The sequence below is a fragment of the Dendropsophus ebraccatus genome, chromosome 3 (assembly GCF_027789765.1).
Source record: "Dendropsophus ebraccatus isolate aDenEbr1 chromosome 3, aDenEbr1.pat, whole genome shotgun sequence".
NCBI classification, from domain to species: domain Eukaryota; kingdom Metazoa; phylum Chordata; class Amphibia; order Anura; family Hylidae; genus Dendropsophus; species Dendropsophus ebraccatus.
This window is the reverse complement of record NC_091456.1, coordinates 149,409,874-149,436,281: the sequence shown is the minus strand read 5'-3', so window position 1 is coordinate 149,436,281 and position 26,408 is coordinate 149,409,874.

The following is a 26,408-nucleotide window of genomic DNA, read 5'->3' as shown; positions in this document are numbered from 1 at the left end:
AGAGGCAATGTTGCTGACTAAATATGACGTCACTTATGTGGGTGGGTTATGGAGCTTCCCATGCTGCTAACTCCCTCCCTCCTCCCTCTCCCTCCATGATGTCTGCTGCCGGCCCATATCATATACACAGTACACAACTACTCCCATCATGTGGTCATAGTGTAAGCCTCAAATATTTCAAACATAACGTAATAGTGAATTCGACACCACAATCCGGAGGGGGGATGGCGGAGGGGGAAGTGAGTTAGCAGCACGGGCAGCTCGCTAACACAAACCATAAGTCACACCCTCGTTTCTCAGCAACATGCGATCAAACAAAGAAAATTCCTGGAAGAGATATTACACAAACATAGCGAATCAAACATAATTAGCGGCACATTGGCTACAATTGGAAATACATTGCATTATGTTTCACACAGACACATAGCCTAAGGGTACAAACACACACACCGTATACGCAGCCTATTTACTGCTGCAATACGCAGCAAATACGCAACAAATACACAGCAGATTGGATCTAAATAAGTGAACACAGCATCAAATCTGCACCACCAAATCTGCACCACCAAATCTGCTGCGTATTTGCTGCATATCTGCTGCGTATATGGTGTGTGTGTTTGTACCCTAACAAATATAAATGTATAGTGCGATTTAGAGCTAACCCTTATGGGCAAGCCATAGAAATTACACACATTCGTAGGGACGTGAACTACTATCAGCAATGTATGGTGACCAATGTAGTCACACAGGGCAATGGGTGGAGGCAAAAATCCATAATAAACATTTAGCTTCGTCATAAATAAAGATCATTCATGACTAACTTGTAATTGAGAAATTAGGAAGGAGAGAGCCTTTAACAACACATATATAAAATGAAGCAATGTACCGGGACAGAATGTAAGCATTATTGAGAACAGATATCTGATATATTCGAAGACCAGACCTGTACATTTAATTTTGACACTAACTCTAAAAAATACATCAAGTGACTCTCACACACATCGCTTCTCAGACTCACAATGATAAGCCAAAAAGAGGTAAGCTGTAAGAACTCCACCATAGTCAACATTTATTAACTCATTAATGCCAAGGCGTTATCAAATACTCACTTCTAAGATTAGTCCATAAATGTCGATGAGTGATCTATCGATAACCATATCTGCCTCCATCGATTTGCCTTCACAGTTCTAAATAAGCTAATTGAGTGAATTCCTTTCACTCTTCAGATGTGAAAATACAGAAAATGGCGAAATAACCTTGGCATATACACACAGGAACAAAAGAATCATACATTTGTTATTTTGTTTCTCAAAACAATTATGTGACCCCCTAGATGCAATTGTATCATGGCCAGTGAACCTGCTTCGTAGGAGTAAGTAGATTTAGTTTGTCAGAACTTTGTAAGCCGAGGAACAAAAATAGAAATATAATTATCACTAGCAGTAGTGGATTATAATAGGGGCGTTTTGGGCGGCAGCCCGTGGCCCTGAGCTCCTGGGGGGCCCATGACCACCCAAAAAGACTTATACTTTCAATGGTGTACTGTCTCCTGGCTACACTTCTGCCATGATTTGCAAAAAAGTGAAATATGGCTGTACAGTCAGGGTACATGTCCAAAATAATAATCTACCCCAGCACTTCAAAGTTAAAAAAAAAAAATAGAAAGGGGAATAGTGCCTAAAACGTAACTTTTATTAATCTGGTTAAGATACACCCATTTATAGTGTGCCCATCACCAAAGTTACTAGTATTCACAACAATGTTGGATCATCGCACATCCGGAATGCGTAAGAGCCAACAAGAAATATAATAAAATAAATATTTGTAGGTACTGAGGCAATGCAGCCCCACGTAAGTATCCAAGAAATGTTATGATGTTCCAACGCGTTTCTGCCACTGGTTGTTATGGCGTCATCAGGGGAGTGAAATCAGCAAACTCTCCACTATGGTGGATACGTATGCTAATGAGTACCAATACAGATAACCATCTCAATATAGTATTACCCAGGTAACAATTGTTCTGCACATATATATGTGTATACTAGTTCTAGCCGGGTTATACTGACATAAATGATAGGGCTAGACAGTGTGTAGTGCAGCTATTGCCGCCATGCGGCTACTCACTGGCCCTTGTTAGTACCAGGCGTAGGGGAAATGCAAGGGAGACACTGCAATAAAGGTAAAAATAAATAGTTTACTATTATGTATACCATAATTACCACAATAAAGGAGATTCCTAAGCGGATTACTCACTGTATGCTCCCACGATCAGTGTTCCAATTATGCTGAATTGCTGCATTGGCAGCACACAACAGCGCGGATCTAGAATATGGGGAAGGCTTAATGAGATAAGTTGCTCCATACAGCCCTTCTGTCCATGAATATCCTAAGCTCACTTACTGTTCCCCCCGCACGCAAGGACTCCGGATACAGAAATCAGGTCTGCGTCTGCAGTGGCAGATCACAGACTGGGCACGCCGACGCTGGCCTTTACTAGTCCCGCGTCCCGCCCTCCCATGATGTCAGAAGCGCGCGCTTCCATTGGGGGAACGCCCCCCGAATCATGTGACACATGCTGTAGGGGAACCTCCCCGCCCGCTCTGGCCGCCTCCGCCGATCATGTGACTGTGACATCACACGCAAGTGTAGAGCGTCCCGTCCCCTGTCAGGACCTGACGTGAGAATGCAGGTCCATAGGGTGAGCGGTGAAGCGCCGCTGTCCACGGTGCTGACCATGGTTTAGTGATGCATCCAAGTCATCAAAGACAGGCACACCACTCTTATTTCTGGCTATGTCGATAACTGGTGAGAGTGGCAAAGCAAAGATAGACCCAAAAACACTTAGAAGAGGCAAAGGATAGGTCCAATAGGTAAGAAATACTTGTGAGGTTACTGATAATTGCGAGGGGTATAGTTTGGCTATAGAAGGGATATTTTTGGAAGGATATGATGCTTGTTGGGTCTGTAGGGCCTAAATTACCCTATCTTCCCCTGCTCTAGGCCCTATTCCTAGGTGGGGTGGCCGCCCTAAGAAGGGCGGTCCCACTTGGGAACCTATGCTAGTTGACCCTTTCGTTTTCCCTCACTATCTGATGCATCTTCCTTCATGGTCTACTAAGACCCTCCCTCACTGCCTAGCATTCCATCAAAGTGGGTTAAACCCTGTGGTTATAAGGACTGGTAGTATCGGGGAGGGAAAGAGGAAGATAGAGAGGGAGGCGGGGAGGGGAAAGCCCATGGAGAACAGGGAAGGGAGGAGAAAGGGAGAGAAGAGAGAACCTAGAAACAGTGTTTTTCTAGGGGACACATCACATGCGGTAGTAATGGATGGTAGGGAATAGCCCTACAGATTTAGATAAAGCAAGAGTAGCTCTGTTGTTCATTAATACCCCCGGGTACAGTAGTCTGGACGGTATTAATCCATCTACATTCCTTTTGTAAAAGGACCTTATTGAAGTCCCTTCCCCATGGTTACCGTTTGACTAGTTCTATACCCACAAAGGTGAGTTGCCCCGTATTGCCCACTCGGCATGAATTAACATGATGAGCCAAGGGGGTATCCCTGTGATTTCGGATGTCCCCTAGATGTTCCAGTACCCTCTTACGGAAGTCCCTAAAGGTTTTGCCCACATACTGGGCTGAACATGGACACGTCGCCAGGTATATAACCCCTTTAGAGCTACAATTAATAAACTGTTTGATCTTGTATGTGTTGTTAGTCCTGTTGCTGCTAAACGTTAGTGTCTTGGTGACATTCGCACATGCCTTACAGTGCCCGCATCTATAGCACCCCACCGTATTTGTGGCGTTAAGCCAGGTACGTGCCATTGGTTCGGGGGCTAGGTGGCTATGTGTCACCAAGTCACCAATGCTTTGGCCCTTCCTATAGGTGATTTGGGGGCGATCTCCTACAATATCTGCCAGATCCGGATCAATCCTCAAAATGCTCCAATATCTCTGGAACACCTCTTTCACTTTAGCCGACTAAGTCCCTATCATCCGGATAGTTCCATCCGAGACTTCTGTGGTTTTGGGTATCAACAGTTGCGATCTAGATTTTTTACTCGCCTCATTATAGGCCGCCCTGAGGATATGATCTGGATATCCCCTCTCCTGAAATCTAGTTCTTAGATCATTAGCCTGCCTCTTGTAGTCTGCCTCATTGGAGCAGTTCCTTTTGAGGCGTAAATACTGTCCTTTAGGAATACCTCGTCTCAGGGGGGCTGGATGACAACTCTCCCATCTCAGGAGACTGTTGGTGGCAGTGTCTTTCCTAAAGATGGTGGTCTCCAACCCCCCTGACGAGGTCTTCGTAATCCTAACATCCAAGAATGGCAGGCTAGAGGGATTGGTTTCAAATGTGAAATGGAGACCAATAGCATTATCATTTAGCAATTTGACGTATTTAGCAAAGTCTATAGACGATCCTTCCCACAGAATAAAAATGTCGTCTATATATCGCGACCACTGCAGGACCCTCTCGCTGAAACATTCCCTCTCGTCCGAGAGGGATATGGTAGCCTCCCACCAGCCCAGGAGCAAGTTCGCATACGTGGGGGCACATGGGCTCCCCATTGCGGTGCCCCTGAGCTGGTGGTATATCTTCCCTTCAAACATAAAGTAGTTCTTTGTTAATGTATATTCCAGTAATTGTAATATGAGATTGTTATGAGCCCTGAACTGAGTTCCTCTGGAGGAGAGAAAATACTCCACCGCCTTCAATCCTACCTCGTGTGGTATCGAGGAATAAAGGGCCTCAACATCAATACTGGCCAGAGTGGTGTTAGAATCAATTGTTAGTCCTTCCAGTTTCTGGAGCAAGTCCATCGTGTCTCTGGTATAGGACGGTAAGGAGTGAACAAACTCTCTGAGGACCTTATCAATATAGATACCAACGTTCTGCGCGATGCTCCCTATGCCAGAGACAATTGGTCTGCCTTTCAGGGGCCTGGTCCCCTTATGCACTTTAGGCAGGGCGTAGAACGTTGGTATCGTGGGGACCCTTGGCACCAAGAATTTGTATTCGTTGTCATCTAGGAGACGCTCATGTTTAGCTGCATTAAGTATCTCCAGCAATTCCCTTTTATAGGAGTCAGTGGGGTTATGCTGAAGTACCTCATATATTTCCTTATCCTCAAGCAGTCTTAAGCACATGTTAACATACTGTCCCCTATCCATAATCACTATGTTCCCCTCTTTGTCTGCCTGTTTTATCACAATGTTAGAATTATTTTGCAGACTCCTAAGGGCTTCTTTTTCTGTTCTGGATATGTTATTCACTGACCTCGATGGAGAGATATCTTTTAATTCTCTGGACACCAGATCCACAAACACCTCAACACAAGAGATCTCACCCATAGGGGGAAATGTGTTATTTTTAAGCTTACAATTGGTGTGGGGGCCCTCCCCTCTAGATCTGACATTACTATCTAGCAATGATGAGAGGTCATGGATAGCTGGTAAGTCCTCCAGAGACACTCCCAAATCATGGCATTCACGTCTGTCCCTCACTTTGTGAAATTTGTGCCACTTAAGCTTCTGTGCAAAGAGATGTAAATCTTTTGTCCATGTGAATGCATCGAATCTATAAGTAGGCACAAATGATAGACTTCGAGTTAGGACTTGAATCTGTTCATCTATAGTAGACTATAGTAGAGGATAAATTAAGAACCTGAGGCGAATTAGATCCTGGGGGGGGGGGACCGTTATTTTCCCTTGGTTTTTTGTCTTTGGGGTAGAGGCTTCTGTGTCGCCCCCTCCTCTAAAAAAAACTGAGGAGGAGGCAGCAGAGGAGTTGCCAGCTCCACATGCTGTATTGTTTTGGAAACCCCTAGGTGAAAATCTAGTAGAGACCCCCGGTGTATTTTTGCGTCCCTTATTTCCCCCCTGACCTTTTCCTTTTTTGCCCTTGTTTTTATTTGTTTCTCTTTCGCATAGATCAGTATCTGATGATGAATACTCCGTCTCTGTGTTCCTGTTAGTTTGTTTGTCCAGCACTGAATATGCTTTATTGTCTCTGAAATCTTGTATGTCTCATGTGAATTGGGAGTGCATCCTTTCAAGTGATAATGAAATCTCTCTATGGATGCCTTCAATTGTGTTTCTTTTGTACCAAACTCTGGATCATTAACAAATTTCAGTGTCACTTCTTTCTGGTCTGCTAGTTTTTTAGTAGCGATTTCTAGATTGACCCTCTCTTCATCTAGCAGGATCTGTATGAAGTTAAGGGAGCTTTTAGTAGCTTCCTCTTCCCACTTCTTTAACACAGAAGGAGTATGCAGCCTTGGGGCTGGGAAAACGGGGTTCCGCAAGCCCCTTGGTACAATCCCTTTTTTGACATAATTTTCAAAAGACTTAATTTCCCACCATGAGGTTGCAATTTAGGCCCTACAGACCCAACAAGCATCATATCCTTCCAAAAATATCCCTTCTATAGCCAAACTATACCCCTCACAATTATCAGTAACCTCACAAGTATTTCTTACCTATTGGACCTATCCTTTGCCTCTTCTAAGTGTTTTTGGGTCTATCTTTGCTTTGCCACTCTCACCAGTTTGTTATCGACATAGCCAGAAATAAGAGTGGTGTGCCTGTCTTTGATGACTTGGATGCATCACTAAACCAGGGTCAGCACCGTGGACAGCAGCGCTTCAACGCTCACCCTATGGACCTGCATTCTCACGTCAAGTCCTGAAAGGGACGGGACGCTCTACACTTGCGTGTGACGTCACAGTCACATGATCGGAGGAGGCGGCCGGAGCGGGCGGGGAGGTTCCCCTACAGCATGTGTCACATAACTCGGGGGGCGTTCCCCCAATGGAAGCGCGCTTCTGACATCATGGGAGGGCGGGACGCGGGACTAGTAAAGGCCAGCGTCGGCGTGCCCAGTCTGTGATCTGCCACTGCAGACGCAGACCTGATTTCTGTATCTGGAGTCCTTGCGTGCGGGGGGAAAAGTAAGTGAGCTTAGGATATTCATGGACAGATGGGCTGTATGGAGCAACTTATCTCATTAAGCCTTCCTCCATATTCTAGATCTGCGCTGTTGTGTGCTGCCAATGCAGCAATTCAGCATAATTGGAACACTGATCGTGGGAGCATACAGTGAGCAATCCGCTTAGGAATCTCCTTTATTGTGGTAATTATGGTATACATAATAGTAAACTATTTATTTTTACCTTTATTGCAGTGTCTCCCTTGCATTTCCCCTACGCCTGGTACTAACAAGGGCCAGTGAGTAGCCGCATGGCGGCAATAGCTGCACTACACACTGTCTAGCCCTATCATTTATGTCAGTATAACCCGGCTAGAACTAGTATACACATATATATGTGCAGAACAATTGTTACCTGGGTAATAATATATTGAGATGGTTATCTGTATTGGTACTCATTAGCATACGTATCCACCATAGTGGCGTGTTTGCTGATTTCACTCCCCTGATGACGCCATAACAACCAGTGGCAGAAACGCGTTGGGACATCATAACGTTTTTTGGATACTTACGTGGGGCTGCATTGCCTCAGTACCTACAAATATTTATTTTATTATATTTCTTGTTGGCTCTTACGCATTCCGGATGTGCAATGATCCAACATTGTTGTGAATACTAGTAGCTTTGGTGATGGGCACACTATAAATGGGTGTATCTTAATCTTACTTTTTAGGCACTATTCCCCTTTCTTTTTGCACAAATCAGGACATCATGACATTATCTATCCTATACTATGAACGCCAGGCTAGTGCTTCCATAGTTACAGTGGGGTGGGGGGGCCCAGGCTTGGTGAACAGCCCGGGGCCTATGGTAAAGTTAATCCGCCCCTGATCACTAGTAGTCTGTTTTTAATTACACTGGCCTGGAATCAATCAACTGCTGCCTCCTCCTCAAGTAGCCTCTCCTCAATAATACTGGCCTGGAATTGATCAGCTACTGCCTCCTGCTCCTGAAGTAGTCTGTTTTTAATAATACTGGCCTGGAATCGATCAACTGCTGCCTCCTCCTCATATAGCCTCTCCTCGATAAAACTGGCCTGGAATCGATCAACTGCTGCCTGCTCCTCATCAAGTAGCCTCTCCTTGATAATCCTGGCCTGGAATCGATCAACTGCTGCCTCCTGCTCCTGAAGTAGTCTGGTTTTAATAATATTGGCCTGGAATCAATCAACTGCTGCCTCCTCCTCATATAGCCTCTCCTCAATAATACTGGCCTGGAGTCAATCAACTGCTGCCTCCTCCTCCTTAATTAGCCTCTCCTCCATAATACTGCCCTGGAATCAATCAACTGCTGCCTCATCTTCCTCAAGTAGCCTCTCCTCCATAATACTGGCCTGGAATCGATCAACTGCTGCCTCATCCTCCTCAAGTAGCCTCTCCTCAATAATACTGGCCTGGAATCGATTAACTGCTGCCTTACCCTCCTCAAGTAGCCTCTCCTCGATAAGACTGGCCTGGACTCAATCAACTGCTGCCTCCTCCTCCTCAATTAGCCTCTCCTCAATAATACTGGCCTGGAATCAATCAAGTGCTGCCTCATCTTCCTCAAGTAGCCTCTCCTCCATAATACTGGCCTGGAATCGATCAACTGCTGCCTCATCCTCCTCAAGTAGCCTCTCCTCAATAATACTAGCCTGGAATCGATTAACTGCTGCCTCATCCTCCTCAAGTAGCCTCTCCTCGATAAGACTGGCCTGGACTCAATCAACTGCTGCCCCCTCCTCCTCAATTAGCCTCTCCTCAATAATACTGGCCTGGAATCAATCAAGTGCTGCCTCATCTTCCTCAAGTAGCCTCTCCTCCATAATACTGGCCTGGAATCGATCAACTGCTGCCTCATCCTCCTTAAGTAGCCTCTCCTCAATAATACTGGCCTGGAATCGATCAACTGCTGCCTCATCCTCCTCAAGTAGCCTCTCCTCGATAAGACTGGCCTGGACTCAATCAACTGCTGCCTCCTCCTCCTCAATTAGCCTCTCCTCCATAATACTGGCCTGGAATTAATCAACTGCTGCCTCATCTTCCTCAAGTAGCCTCTCCTCCATAATACTGGCCTGGAATCGATCAACTGCTGCCTCATCCTCCTCAAGTAGCCTCTCCTCAATAATACTGGCCTGGAATCGATCAACTGCTGCCTCATCCTCCTCAAGTAGCCTCTCCTCGATAAGACTGGCCTGGACTCAATCAACTGCTGCCTCCTCAATTAGCCTCTTCTCCATAATACTGGCCTGGAATCAATCAACTGCTGCCTCGTCTTCCTCAAGTAGCCTCTCCTCCATAATACTGGCCTGGAATCAATCAACTGCTGCCTCATCCTCCTCAAGTAGCCTCTCCTCGATAAGACTGGCCTGAACTCAATCAACTACTGCCTCATCCTCCTCAAGTAGCCTCTCCTCAATAATACTGGCCTGGAATCGATCAACTGCTGCCTCATCCTCCTCAAGTAGCCTCTCCTCGATAAGACTGGCCTGGACTCAATCAACTGCTGCCTCCTCAATTAGCCTCTTCTCCATAATACTGGCCTGGAATCAATCAACTGCTGCCTCATCTTCCTCAAGTAGCCTCTCCTCCATAATACTGGCCTGGAATCGATCAACTGCTGCCTCCTTCTCAAGTAGCCTCTCCTCAATAATACTGGACTGGAATCAATCAACTGCTGCCTCCTCCTGCTTCTCAACAATACTGGACTGAGAGGCGAGCAATCGACTGCTGCCTCCTCCTGGTTCTCGACTTGTCTCTTCTCAACAATACTGGCCTGGGTGCAATCAAGTGCTGCCGCATCCTCCTTGTAAACTTTTTTTTCCAATATTTTTTTTCACTATTTTGGCACTTTGATTCACTATATTTTATTAATTTTATTCCTATTATTATTTTTTTTTTCCCCACTTTTTTTCATTGTAATATCAACTGCAACTAAACGAAACTATACCCTATCACACTCCCACTATTGTAGCTGCAATTATTCAGCCGTTAGAGCAAGGTTCGTTTTCGGTTCGGTTCGGACCGATCCGAAATTCACGAAAGTTCGCCGGATCGAACCGAACCAAACTTTTCAAAAGTTCGCTCATCCCTACTTCAGACATGTACACCAGATGTGCATGAAAGACATAATGTGAACAGAACCTTATATGTTACATGTGAAGTTAGGTGAACTACTCAAGATGTTGAAAGGAAAAATGCTATATAATGACAAGATATTGTATCCCTCGGAAGGTGCACTGAAGGGTGAAGCAGGTTCAGGTAAAGTTATATAGTGATACATTACTAATATTTTAGTACTTCTGGTAAAAGCAAGCATTGAACTGGGCTGTAAAATTAGAGAGTGTCAGCTTTGTCAATTGGTTATGGAACCTAATTATAGTTAATATTATTTAACAAAGTATTCCATAATAAACAATGCACACAGGGAGATAGGTGATATTAATATTATTGATAATACTTGGGTTTTTATCAAACAATAATGAATGAATCTCTCAACCCTTTATAATAACACATTCTTCTCTTTAAAGGCTCTGTACAAATAACAAAGGCCTAAAGATCCTCACACTTCTGACAGTTTTCCAGTAGTACAGAGATGTCTTCATTACCCATCTATTTCTATGCTAAATGAATCATTTCCCTAATTGTCTCGCAATTTAAGTAAGTTAAAGATTTCCACAGTGGGATTTTGGTGAGTGCATTGTTGAAAATTATTTTCATTTCCTAAGGATATTCTATGTTTAATAATTCTTTTTACAGTGAAATTTAGCAACTACACGTACAGCAAGAGAGAAAATGTAAAGTTGATATCAACCGCTTCCCTTAAAGGATAACTCCAGGTAGAGGTTAAAAAAATGAATCTGTTTTGGAGGGGTTTGTTCTGTATTGTGTTTCTGTACTTCCTGGTTGAGCAGTTCCCAGAATGCAGTACTGGTTCAAGAATGCATTGCTTTACTTCAGCTGTTCATCACAGTCCTCCACCCTGCCCATTCCCCACCCAAATCTGTTTCAGAACATCTAGGCTGTGTTCACACATTGCAGTTTCATTGTGTTACTGAATTATTTTCATTACTTTATCATATCACTGTGTTCCTACCCACACAGCACGCTGTATATATATATATATATATATATATATATATATATATATATTTATTTTTTATTTTTTTTTTCATTTTATTTCACATATTATAATCCAGCATTTTTTGTCTTTGGAGTTGAGCCCCACAATAAGGACTTTATCTCATATTATCTTACATGGGATATACTGTTTATGTGTCGTTTTTGTGCAAGTGGCATTAGCAGTGCTGGCTCTGATCCTCTCTGCCGTTTAGCATCATTTACTTGTGTTACTGCATCACTTTTGTAAATCTACTGCAGTACTGCAATAAAACTCCAACATGTGTGAACATAGCCCTAATTTCACTGCACACTTCTGCACAATCAGTGAAATCAGTGCAGCAGCTGCTTCTGGCCGTTCAGAGATGGTGAATCACTCAGGGGATTGTGGGATCCAGCCAAGCCTCCTGTGACATCACGCCCTGCCCTCTGTCTGCATCATCGGCCTGTGACAGAGGCATGGAATATTTGTCTCCTAAGGTGGGAGAGCAGTGGGAGAAAGAGACAATAAGAAGTGGCACAGAGGCCATTTTTCTTCACTTCCTGGATTTCAAACAGCTACCAGTGTGGCAGAACCACACAGATACGGTAATACATTATATAGACAGATCTTTATAACTTTTAATGTACTTTTAATAGGATTTTTTTCCTTATGTGGAGTTCCCCTTTAAGCCACACCAGCCTTTCTGAATGGTAATAGACCAGTAAATGTAAGAAATAAAAGCAAGGCTTGCAGGACACTGTTGCACAGAAGGAATGTAAGATCCATGTTCTTGATGTAGAAAAACTGAAATAGGAGGCCTTGTTTATAGCCACATGCATCTATCTATATTTAGAATGATGGCCACAATATTGCAGGAGTTCTCTTTTACAATACAGCAAAAGTTACAGTACAGTAACTCGGAAGTGAAGTGCATTATACTCACCGCATCTTGTGTCGACCCCCGTCCGCCATCTTGGGACAATGACGTCGTTTTCAGGAGGCTGACCGAACAGCTCCATCCGTCCCTCATGCCGGCCCCCCTCTGCCGCGTCATAATTGTGCTCAGCCGCGATTGGCTGAGCACAGTTATGCTTAGCCAATCGCGGCTGAGCTGCTGATGATATAGGTGTTGGGACTATGTTGCATTTTGTATAAGCCCACTTTTTTGTTTTTTATAGGGTGTCTAGGGTTAAAGGGGTATTCCCCCCAAGAGCTAAAAAAGTAAAATACCCCTAAACCTAGCTGGTCTCACTCACCAAGTGCCCCTGAGCATTTTGAGCCATCCACTGTCTCTCTAGCTGCTTTAAAAGTTTTTCTAAAGGCTCTGGCAGGGAAACTAAATTTCCCATCATGCATTGCTTCTCCCTGATGAACTGATGTTGTAGCAGAGACGAAGATGTTGTAGCAGAGCCGATGATGATGTAGCAGAGCCGATGATGTAGTAGAGCCGATGATATTATAGCAGAGCCGATGATGATGATGCAGCAGAGGTGATGATGTTGTAGCAGAGCCGATGATGTTGTAGCAGAGCTGATGATGATGCAGCAGAGTCGATGCTAGTGACCGACGGGGAGGTGGCTGTCATTGTGTCGGGGACGTTACTCTGGGAGGGGGCGTTGGAGAGGGCCGTGGCGGTGGAGCCTTTTGGGATGTCGAGGCCGCTGCTAATGTACTGAGGACGGTGTTGGGGCCGTCTCTGATGTGCTCCGGGAGTGGGGGGGTGTTGGGCTGAGAGGTCCATGGCCGGCGATCAGCTGAGTTCCGGGGGGGGGTGGGCAGGTTGGGGTGCCGCGGGCAGCAATCAGCTGAGTTCGGGGTGGGGGGTGGCCTGCAAACTGGTGAGGTGGGGGGATGGCAGCTGGCCACTGAGGGGGAGCACACAGTGGGATAAAATGGATTTAAACACTGGGGGGGGCTGCTTTCAGAGAGGGAGACAGTGATCATCAGCAGCAGCTGTCACTATCTCACTGTCCTCCTTCACTTCAGTGGACTGAGTTAGAAGCGCTAACCCAGCCCAAAGAAGACAGGGACGACACATGATCCCGTCTCAGATGGTGGGGGACAGGAGCAGGGAGTGGAGACGGGTTGGACTGAGATTTGTTTTGGGAGTGAATATATCTCGATAACAGCAAAACTGCAGAATCCATAATAACTTTAAATTGGAAAGATGGAAAGCTATGGGTGGGCAACATATTATTGCAAGAATAAATATATTGGTGGGGTCACCATTTTTAGGATGGGTGCTCCACTTGTATAATGGTTTGTGTTTACATTGCTAGCAGCATCAGGATTTACATTGTTACTTGGACACAGACTAAAATGTAACAGTGCTGTATAAGCACTTTTATCAAAACATTTTGCTGTCATTAACTGTTTCATAGAAAAGAACAAAGGTGCACATTGTTATCTGCAAAATGATTTACTTTGACGATTGGGGAAAGAATAAGTCCTGTATAACATGAATTTATTCCCTTTAAACAATTCAAAAATCTCTCGTAGTTATCACTCCTACCATCAGAATTTAATAACCCTATGAACACTGATTTTTACCTGAACAAAATGAAGGTGCTGTCAGTATTTTTCCTTTAGTTTCTCTGTGAGACTTATGCTGTGATAGGGGAGAGGGAGAAATAAAAAAAGGATGTCATACTAAGGCTGTGTTCACACGTTCCGTGTTCCACACGGACGTGGAATGCCTGTAACAGAGTCCCTCCCCTGTATTTTTCATCATGTACTGAAAAAGGCAGAATAAAAAGCCAAAAATCAAGGTTAGATACAACATTTTAGACTGCACTGTATCTAATTCTATTCTACAGTTGCTTAAAGGAGAAGTCCAGCCTTTTTTATCTTTTGGCAGCCAGCAGGGGGAAATTAATACAGAGTGCTAACTTACCTCTCCATGAGCCTGCGCTGTACCGTTAGACCAGCTCCGGGACCCCCATCAGAAGGCATTTTCCCTCGAGTCCTGATGATGCCAGGACAAGGGGGGGAAATTCCTTCCCGGCTGATGGATTACCCACTCAGTAAATCAGAGACTGCAGCGGTGTCCCACCCCAGTCACTGATTGGCTGAGCAGGCAGTCAAATAACCTGGTAATGAAGTCGGCTGAGAGAAGATCCCGGAGCCCGGCGGGGTCCCAGAGCGGCCATTTGATGCTGCAGAGGTGTGGTGAGAGGTGAGTTAAGTTTGTTTTTTAATGTTCCCCTTGCCTCTGCCTTCTTACAAAAAAAGTCCCCTCGCCAGACTTCTCCTTAGAGCGGAGGAGAGCAGAGACGCGCGAGCGCTCCCATAGGGACGCTGTTTGAGACTGAGACCCGCGAAGTGCTTCACCACGGAATTCCACCAAATTTACTCAGTGTGAAGTGGCCCTAATTCTGATACGTATGTGTAGAATTGTACCCTTGTGAAAATACCCTGTCTGTGAAAGAAAACTAATAAAAGTTTGATTGCAGACAGCAAAAGAGCAATTCTTTGAAAAGTTTTCCTAAAATTACATATAAACCATCAATATGTTTGTTGGTCACAGTTCCATATACTCTAAAAAGAAATGCATATGTATGTATTGCTAAATTATAAATAATAACTTGGCGATGCTCAGCATTGTAGTTACCAGTAAATACATATTGTAATGAAGTATTAGGAAGCTAATTCTGCGTCTATATTCTGCCACATTGAGATGTAGATTGCTTTAGCACTGTAGAGATTAAAGTGATAATGGGAAAAGGAGTGTCTCTCAAACATTAGCATAGCTGTGGAGGTGAGAGAAATTAAATGATGTCATTACAGGCACAATGCTCTGACATGTGCTCGCAGGGTAATTCATGTTCAGACTAACTCAATATTTTCTACTCTATAGTCTATTGATGTGTGCATTTGTATATAAAATATTAACTTATACACTTACTTGGTATTACAATCAAGAAACATATATTTGATGTTTATTCTTTTCTACATTATAGCTTTACATTTAGTATTTACCATATACTGGTCATGACCTCCTTAATACCTAAACAGCACCAACAAAAGACAACCAATGTAGAATCAGTAACAATAACACAATGCTGTAATATCTGTTACGTATACTTATTCACCGGTGCAACACTGGTAAACAAATCTACATAAAAGATACACCTGCATTGTGGTGCTGTTACCCATTCTACATTGGTTGTTCTAGTATCGGGTGGGAGCTACAGTAGATGGACCAAGGCCCCCCTTGCTACATGCACCAGAGGTCCTACTATAGGTGCTGTTCCACCCTTCAAGTCCTGGCACATTATAATCCCAAGTGAATCCCATATAAAAAAGAAAATACTATAGAAACCTCTATAACTACATTGGGAAGACTGAAATAATGTCACAGACAAAAAAAAGTTAGGCCTGTTAAAAAAAATTATATCCCACCATGCTGGAACAGGATCAGTTCTTGTTGGCTTGCCATTTTCTCCACAATCCTTGCACATTCTCATTGTATATCAGAGGGACGCCATGCCCATCTAGCTGTTTCCCCGCATGTTTGCTAGTTATGCAGTAAAGGTGGTAATGCAGGATATAATACATTGAAATCCCTGCTTCCCTGCTTGCACTCGCCTTGTGGCAAGTATCTCCTATTTTTCTCATTCTACCTGCAGGAGCAATGGTGAGTAGTAAGATCTTGTTCACACTTGTGTTACTTGGTGGCAGCTTTCTCCGCTGGTGGCATCTGCTGGGTTTGGGGGGGGGGCTTTGGGGTTTGGTCCTGTGACATTGCATTCTATGGCCTCCCTTCCCTGCTTGTGACCGACACAGTGTTGAGTTAGTGTAGGGACTTAGGGGACCTGCATGTGGTATATGAGGCAATATGGTTTGATCAAATTAACTACCAACATCCTGGTGTTGGTTTTTAAATGTGGCATTGGTGTCGGCCATAGGTGTGAGGTGCAGCAGCTCTTTTCTTTCTCCATGTCGTATAATACATTGAAATAGGTTGATATCCCTGTCTTGGCTTGCTAGCAGCAGTGGGTGAGGTGCAACTGGAGACACGGAGGAAGACAGCAGGAACACAGGACTCACAACTGGGGGGCACAGCAAGGGGGCTATATACTATTGGGGAGAGCACAGGGTGGCTATATACTATTTGGGAGAGCACAGGGGGTCTATATACTATGGGGGGAGCACACGGGGTGCTATATACTATTGGGGAGAGCACAGGTGGTCTATATACTATTGGGTAGAGCAAGGGGGGGTTATATACCATTGGGGTGAGCACGCAGGGGGTCTATATACTATTAAGGAGAGCACACAGGGTGTCTATATACTATTGGGGGAGAGCACGGGGCTATATACTATTGGGAGAGAGCACAAAGGGTATATATACTATTGGGGAGAGCACAGCAAGGGGGCTATATACTATTGGGGAGAGCACAGCAAGGGGGTCTATATACTATTGGGGAGATCACAGGGGGTCTATATACTATTGGGGAGATCACAGGGGGGCTATATACTATTGGGGAGATCACAGGGGGGCTATATACTATTGGGGGAGTGCACAGCAAGGGGGCTATATACTATTGGGGAGATCACAGGGGGCCTATATATATATACTATTGGGGAGAGCCTAGGGGGTCTACATACTATTGGGGGAGAGCACAGAGGGCTATATACTATTAGGGGAGACCACAGCAAGGGGGCTATATACTATTGGGGAGAGCACAGGAGGTCTATATACTATTGGGGAGAGCACAGGGGGGCTATATACTATTGGGGGAGTGCACAGCAAGGGGGCTATATTCCATTGGGGAGATCACAGGGGGTCTATCTACTATTGGGGGAGAGCACAGGGGGGCTATATACTATTGGGGGAGAGCAGAGGGGGCTATATACTATTAGGAGTGCACAGCAAGGGGGCTATATATTATTGGGGGAGCGCACAGGGGGGCTATATACAACTGGGGTTAGCACACAGGGGGCTATTTACTACAGGGGAGAGCGCACAGGGGGCTATATACCTCTGGGGAAGCACACAGGGGGTCTATATACTAATGGGGGAGCGCACAGGAGGGCTGTATATAACTGGAGGACCACATGAGGGTCTACATACTACAGGGACAACTTAAAACTATGAAGGCACAGAGGGGTGTAACTATATAGGGGTACGGAGGAGTGTAACTACTATATAGAGGTACAAGGGACCTAACTACTGTATGTGTTGGAGCCTAAAATATTTTTCTGGCAGATTCTGGAGAGAGGATTCACAGCCAGGAGACTTAAAGGTGGCCCCGGCTGGATGGAGAGAGAAAAAAAAAGGTGACAGACTCTGATCGGAGAAGATGTTCCTGGTGAGTCACTGGATGCAACTGAACTCTGTTATAGGGTCTGTAGTGAAGGGGTGATGATTTGGCGGTATTATTTAATGGTATCATTGGTGATATTGTTGTTTTGTTCAGTGCAGTTTTCATGTCTTATGTAATCACTGTTTGGTGGAAATAGTGTTATAAGGTAAATACTGTATGTATTGGGGCTCTTAATACAGTGTGGGGACAAATTTAGTACATTATACTATGTGCCGAAAGGGAAGAGGAGGAGGGGGGCCCACTCTTGAGGGCTGTGCACCGGGCCCACCAATGTATTAAAACGGCCCTGGAGTTGACCAGTGCACCGGGCCAATTAAGGGCATACTGCCCCTTTCAATTTTAGAGAGCCGGCACACACAGCGATTGGGTAAAGATGGCTACTGTAACTTACAGCAGGCCATCTCTACTAATCATACGTAATCCCGGCTCCCGGAGCTCCTCCGCGATCCTTGTCCTCTTCTTCCAGGTTCCCGTCATCTATCTTCGGTCATTTCTGGTGGTTTTTGTCCAGGTTTGTTTTTCTGCCCCCTAGCGGCTGATCAGTGTATATAATATACTGATCAGCAGCTTTGGGTTGAATGTAATTTTTTTTTAGGCGCCCTATAGCGGCTGAGTACTGATCAGCATCGCACGTAAGTGCGCAGCTGATCAGGAACTCCTCCTTTTTGGCGTAGGGTTTTTTTTCCACTCCTGGTTTGAAAAAAAAAACTTTTTTTCCCCTATATCCTACCGCCACATAAGTGCGGCATTTATCAGCAACTCCTTTTTTGGCATAGGTTTTTTTTTCTCACTCTAAAAAAACAAAAAAAACACCACATTACACTACACTATAATATACTACATTACACTACACTACCTGAAATAAAGTTTTACACTACACCACTACACTTCAATACACATTTACGTACCCCATATACCAATCCCCATATAAGGGTTAGTTCACACAACGGATTCAGCGCAAAAATTCAGCGGGCAACCTCCGCCTGCGGAATCGGAGCTAAATCAGCGCTGAATCCTCTGTCCTATACCATATTCATATTCCTGGTAATAGAGCTTTCTGTCATAATTAATACTTTACTTTAATTAAAACATCAAATGTTTCTTCTAATTATGTTGTCACAATAGCATTATTAGAAGAAACATTTTGAATCATATGTGTGCTCAGCTGATCAGCTGATCAGCTGATCGGCTGAGCGCACATATAATTAGCGGGTCCGCAGCACAGTGCTGCGGACCAGCGAAGAGGACACATGGGGACATCAGAGGGTGAGTATACAGCTCTCCCCACCCCCTCCCCAGCACTGCACCCATCCCAGCAAGGAAGGGGGGTCACTTAACCCCTTCCTTGCTGGTATGGGTGCAGTCTGACATCAGTCTGGCCCCCAAGGGGTTAAGGGGGATGCAATGTATCCTCCCTTACCCCCTTGGGGGCCAGACTGTAAGCAGCGATCTGTTAAGATGGTGCATACTGTAAGGTGCACAACACCGCTCACAATGATGGGTGTTGTGCTCCTGTTTGTGTGTTTTTTGTGCGTTTCTCCCTTTTTGTTTTTCAGATATCGGTATCCTGTGGATTACGTCAGATTCGATGGACTACGTCGATGACCAGCGGTTGTTTGGATTTTTTTAAAAAATAAAATGGTCAATGAGGGGTGTGGGGGTGTTTTTATTTGAATAAAAAAAATTTCACTTGTGTCTTGTCTTTATTTCTTTACTTTATAGACTTAGTAGTGGAAGCCCAGTTGTAGGCTTATTCAGCCCAGGAGAGGCCATTGCTAGTGTGAAAATGCTAGAGTAGGGTCCATGTCTTGAGGAAGCCTTAACGCTGGCGACATGGTACACTCTGTTTGATGAAATAGTTTGCTAAGATACTCACTTTTCTAAAAAAAATTATATTTTAATTTTAAATATCTACAGAGTAGGTGTTTACCGTGTGTACGCTGGGAGGAGTATATACGGTGGGCCCTTACACCTGTGGGTTGCTGTTGCACCTTTTGTTTTTTTTGTCTGTACTTAAGCCACAAGCAGCGTGCAACCTGCAGTGTGAACAGAGTCATAGATGTGCTGCCTTTTTTCTCTGTTGAATGTGGGTGGTGTGGCTGCCTCCTGTTGGCCTGCACTCCACCCATGTCCCAAGGCTGCTATAAAAGAGATCATTTGGCTCCTATCTGCCCAGTTGTAGGCTTATTTAGCCCAGGAGAGGCCATTGCTAGTGTGAAAATGCTAGAGTAGGGTCCATTTCTCGAGGACGCCTTAACGCTGGCGACATGGTACACTCTGATCAAATAGTTTGCTAAGATCCTCACTTTTCTAAAAAAAATTATATTTTAATTTTTAATATCTATAGAGTAGGTGTTTACCGTGTGTACGCTGGGAGGAGTATATACGGTGGGCCCTTACACCTGTGGGTTGCTGTTGCACCTTTTGTTTTTTGTTAGTAGTGGAAGCCGTCTAATAGACGGAATCCATTACTAAGTCAGGGCCTAGTGTTAGCCGGTATAAAATGGCTAACACTAACCCCCCCATTATTACCCCAGTACCCAATGCCACCAGGGGTACTGGGAAGAGCCGGGTGCCAGTGGTCCCGGAGCGTCAAAATTGGCGCTCCCGGACTGGGGCGGCAGCAGGCTGGTAATATTTAGGCTGGGGAGGGCCTAAACCAATGGCTTTTCCCACCCTGATGTTACCAGGCTGCTGTTGCTTTGTTTTTAACCAGGCTGGTTATGAAAATAGGGGGGGCCCTATGCGTTTTTTTAATTATTTATTTATTTTAAAAAAAACGCATAGGGCCATTGGTTTAGGCCCTCCCCAGCCTAAATATTACCAGCCTGCTGCCGCCCCAGTCCTGGAGTGCCAATTTTGACGCTCCGGGACCACTGGCATCCGGCTCTTCCCAGTACCCCTGGTGGCATTGGGTACTGGGGTAATAATAGGGGGTTAGTGTTAGCCATTTTATACCGGCTAACACTAGGCCCTGACTTAGTAATGGATTCCGTCTATTGGACAGCTTCCACTACTAAGTCTATAAAGTAAAGAAATAAAGACAAGACACAAGTGAAATTCTTTTTTATTTAAATAAAAACACCCCCACACCCCTCATTGACCATTTTATTTATTTTTTAAAAAAATCCAAACAACCGCTGGTCATCGACATAGTCCATCAAATCCGATGTAATCCACTGGATACCGATATCTGAAAAACAAAAAGGGAGAAACGCACAAAAAACACCCAAACAGGAGCACAACACCCATCATTGTGAGCGGTGTTGTGCACCTTACAGTATGCAGCATCTTTACAGATCGCTGCTTACAGTCTGGCCCCCAAGGGGTTAAGGGAGCTGATCAGCTGAGCGCACATATGATTCAAAATGGTTCTTCTAATAATGCTATTGTGATAGCATAATTAGAAGAAACATTTGATGTTTTAATGAAAGTAAAGTATTGATCATTACAGTTTGCTCTATTACCGGGAATATGAATTAACGGCTTTAACAGAGTTTCCTGTAATAATTAATATTTAATTAGTAAAACACATTTTTGTTGTAATAAAATTAATTTCGTTGTTCAATAATTTAATTTAAACGAATCCATACTTGTGCAATTAAATATACTGTAAAAAAATAAATATATATATAAATATACATTTATTTATATATATTTATTTTAACAGTTTATTTAATTGCACAATGATGGATTCGTTTTAATTAAAATATTGAACAACAAAAGTGACTTTATTACAATGAAAATGTGTTTTATTAATTAAATATATTAACCATTAGAGGAGTCGGCATTATTGCCGATTTGCCGGCTATTTTTTTTTTTCCACTATTTTTGCACTTTGATTTTTTCCTCTCCTTTCATTGTTATAGCAACTGCAACTTCACGAAACTCTACCCTATCACACTCCCATTATTGTAGCTGCAATTATTCAGCCGTTATTGCAAGGTTAGTTTTCGGTTCGGTTCGTAAGAATCCGAACTTCAGGAAAGTTCGGGGGATCGAACCGAACCGAACTTTTCAAAAGTTTGCTCATCCCTAGTGGTAACCTTTATCCAGCAGATCTTCCCACTAAGGCCACATGCACACTACGGAATAGCGGCAGAGATCCGTCATGTATTCCGTTGCACCCACCCACTCACTGGCATGCACCTCTCCGTCTGTGCCAAAGGCTTTATTCTATGCACAGGCGGATTCCACTCTCTGCCTAAAGAATGAATTGATTCCACCTTTGCATATGGAATCCACCTTTGCATAGAATAGAGTCTATGGCTCAGGCGGAGAGGTGCATGCCAGTGAGCGGGTGGGTGCAACAGAATACATGGCGGATCTCCGCCGCTTTTCCACACTTAGCTTTGTAAATGGTTTTCCTTTGGGGGTGTTTTTTTATGTTTTGGCACCCCAGAGCCTCTGCCAACCTGAAGTCAAAAATGACCAAATATAACGGAGGCGTTGAAATTCACTAGGAGCTCCTTTGTATCTGAGGCTTGTGGTTGCGTCAAATAGCACAATAGGGCCACATATGGGGTATTTCTATAAACTGCAGAAACAGGGCAATCAATATTGGGGAGCATTTCTCTGGTAATAGGTTTATAATTATGAAAGATATTGGATTACAATAAAAATTTCTGCACAGAAAATTAAAATTTTCTATTTTCTTTCACACTTAGCTTTTATTTCTGTGTTTTACCCAAAGGGTTAAAAAACTTTCTTGATGTGCTTTTGCAAAGTTTGGAGGGGGTGCAGTTTCTGAAATGGGGTTATTCTGGGGCTTTCTAACATATAGTCCCCTCAAATACAATTTAAGGCCGGGTTCACAGTACGTAAAAAACATGGCCGTATTTCATACTAACGTCCATAGTTCTGCAAACTGTAGTATCTGTAGTATGGATTACGGCTGTGTTTTTTACGTAGTGTGAACCCAGCCTAAACCTGAAAAGGTCCCTAAAAAAATCAGATTTTGAAATTTTTGTGAAAATTTGGAAAATTGCTGCCAACATAAAGTAGACATCTCAGAATCAACCGGATAGGTAAAAGCATTTCCAAGTTATCAATTAATAAAGTGACATAGGTCATATTCATAAAATTTGCCTCGGTCCTTAACCATTCAAGACAGAGCCCTTTGATGCACAAGTCCGGGTCAAATTAATGCAATGTTCCTCCCTGTCTTCTAAGAGCCATAGCGCTTTTATTTTTCCACCTAAAGGGCTAGTTGGGGTGTCATTTTTTGCCCCATCATCTCTAGTTTTTTTTAATTCGATATTGGTGTAGCAGAAAATTTTTCATTGCTCTTTATAAATTTTTTTGTGATATATAATTTAATAAATTCAGCAATCCTGGTGCGTTTTCTTGTTTTGTTTCCATTTACGCCGTTCACCATGCATGCAGTGTTATTGGCGATCTATGTATAGAGCCTGCTTGAGAGCACATAGATCGCAGGTGCGGCAGGATGAAGGTAGGGAGCTTACCCCCGCCTGTCGGCACGGCTGCGGGGGTCCCAATCACTCGGTGACAGATGCTTGATCTGTCACTAGCACGTTAAACGCAGCGATCGCTGTAGATCTCATTACCTGCGGCCCCGGAGACTGATGTGAGCGGGATCGCTCTCTCTGCAGCGCTCCCGCTCACATCAATAACCTCGTCAGTACAGGGAACGTATACATACATTTCCACTGCACGGGTATGTGCAGTAGGAACATATATATACATATTACTGACGCAGAGGGGTTAAGGACATTTCAGGCCCAGTCCTTAAGGGGTTAAATATTAGAGCAGTGCTTCTCAATTCCAGTCCTCTTGGCCACCAACAGGTCATGTTTGGTGTATTTGCTTACTATTTCACGTTATATAATTATACTCAGTGTATCAGATATTATCACAGATGTTTTTTGCATGGGATATCCTCAAAACATGACCTATTGGTGAGGCCTGAGGACTGGGAATTGAGAAGCACTGTATTAGAGGACCACAGAATGCTAGAAATTGTATGTGTTTTCTTTCTGTTGGCCAATAGGAACAGTATTAGAAATACAAACTACAGAGAAGTTCCAAAAAGGAAGAACATTCAATGGCTGTTGACTTTTCTTTTCCTTTGGATCCTGCCATCCAGCTGCTTTTTATGGCATTGTAATAAAGGAAGATTTCTATGTCAGCTCTAATTGGATAGTGTCAGAGTGAAGGAACGTGCCCTCAATTGGTAACATCTAGTTGGTTAGACATTTCTGAAAATAACAGAGGAACAGCACATCAAAGTGCTAAAGGAAAAGATGTTTCAGTACTGATATTTCATGGGCATAGCATGTACAGTCACAGCTAGAGATGAGCGAGTTTACAGTAATAACAAAGTGAAGAACTTTGTTAGCTCTGCAATATGCTCATTAGCTTACTGCCGCTTAACTCAATGCCATTCCGTACCGCTCCTGGGAAAAGCTGGATCCAGTCCTGTGAAACTGGGATGAGTTGAACAGCACCGAGTTAAATGGCAGCAGGCTGATGGGAAGATTGCAGAGCTAACAAAGCAATTAGCTTATAACTCATCTCTAGTTATAGATCACCACATCCATCTCCCTGCGCAGGTCACAGAGCATGCCTAGAGCACTATTGTATTAATACAAGAGTACTCTTGCTATTAACAGAGAAGAGTAAAAGCTCAGACAATATGGCTTCCCCCTTAGTAATGTACTTCACCTCCTTATGCCATTACATCAAATACTAGTTCTAAGACAGTAGCAAAGAAAAAAGTTAAAGAGTACCTTAAAAAAAACTGTCAGTGAGACATATCAAAAGATTATATCTGTCAGGGCCTGAGTGTCCAGACCCTGACCAATCTGTAGAACGATTAGGGAGACAACCACACTGCCACTAGCTTCTCTCCCTGCTCTGTTTCAGTGAACTAGACGACCCCATAGACTTACATTGAAAGTCCATCTAAGCTCATTCTCCTGTGTATGAACACTCAGTACCTGACCCATCAAAACGTTAAACATGTGTCTCTGACATATAAAAAAAAAATATGTAGCTTTTATTTTATTTTTTATTTTTTAAAATAAGGAAATAAAACATGTATCTGTCATAGAAAAATCAAATCATGAGTTGCACTGTGTCAGGTCGAGGGTTAATGAATAGAATCTCTGTACAATACAGTGAAACTTGCCAGCACTACATAAATAAAAGAAAATAAATCAGATAATATCTTGTGCCAAATGGGTATTATAGAGAATGTAATAATAACATAAAACATACCCAGCCAAGACAGGCATCGCAATTTCATATTGTTAAATGTTTTTTTGTCTTCATTAAAAATCATAAAAAACATGGCTTTTGTTAAGAGTATGATAAATATCATATTAAAAATAATATTACAAAAATAAATCTAATATTTTAGAAAAAAAAGTTGTAGTTGCCACATATACTATTACTCCTCAGTCATATAAACTTTTCAATGTCTACATAAAATCCCCTGATGGGTGGACATAATGAATGTAATGAAAATTAACACACTAGGGAAAACTACAGAAATTAAGTCATTGCCAATTTAAATCAGGTTTTAGATTAAAATGATGTATATATTTTATATTATAATTATCTGAAAAACTGGTATACAATAAAAAAACATAATGACTAAACCTGAAAATACCACAACCCTCCCGCTATTCTATTCCTTCATTTCACAGGAAAAAAAAGTCAATATTTAAAGTTTAAATGGTCACTGTTGTGTCAAGCAACTTCCCTCCATATGTAAATCTGTGATTTCTGACACATTTGTACGTAAAATCATAGCATAGATAGGTATCTGACAACACTCAGAGAGAATGATCTTAAAACTACGTAACGTAGCTGGCACAATGGAAAACAATGAATGCCTTCCTTGTTCTCACGATTAGTGATGAGCGAATATGTTCTTATGTTCTTGCGATCATGACGCTAATTATTCGTGTTTGCAAACAATTTGTTCGATAATCGGAATAAAAATATTTTTTATTTTATGTTCTTGTTCAGGATCCGAAACGAATATTGTGATGTTAGCTCATTACTACTCACAATGTCCAAGGTATTATGCTAGTCTGTTCTTCATTCTGTGGAGGCTCCCTGTTTCGGGGCTGTGGCATAGAGGGTCTACTTAACTTTAAATAATCTCCCACCAGTGCAAGGGCACACTGAAACTATGTAGAGGCATCCACCTCTACATTAATTTAGGTGCACCTGAATATGCCTTTGGGCCCTCACTGAAAGCTGCAGTTTAAGCCTGCCTCTGGGTGTTAGTTGTAATAACTGCAACATGTGTGGAGGCCACAATTCCTACTTGCATAACTACAACCCCTTCCTGTCCCCTTTAATTTAGCAGCACAGACTGCAATAAAAAAAATTGTACAACATTTGGCACTCTGGGGGACATTTATGAAGGTTGCAGACTGGATGTACAGTAGGGAGAAGGTGCAGATTTGCACCTTCTACCTGTTGTATACCAGGCGCATCCCCCACTCACCCAATGTGCAAGCAGGGGGGATACGGAAAGGCAGGAGGAGGTGCGGCCTCCTCTTGAACCTGTTTTACCATTATTTATGCCTGCTTGCTCAGGAGCAGGTGCAGATACCTGCACCCACTGTACAGCAGGTGCAGGTCAGGCTTGATTCACTAAGAGGCGTGGGTCTCTTAGTGAATCCAACGGGGCAATTGGGGATGGGACCTAATTTAAGACCAGCATAACAGTATGTCGTCTTCATAAATGTCCCCCCCCCCCATGTCTGATGTCAGAATGATAATTTCACCCTAAGGCTATGTTCACACTACGTAAGTACCAAAGTAATCACGGCCCTTGCAACAACGCCCGTGATTTTTACAGTACTTACGTAGTGCGGCTGCTGAGGGAATCCTGGCTGGAGTGTATACATAGTGTACACTCCGCCTGGGATCCCTAATGGCGTCGCAAGAAACTGACATGTCAGTTTTCTGCGGCTGCTATTCAATGAATAGCGGCCGCAGAAAAACCTGGCTGTCCACACAATGGA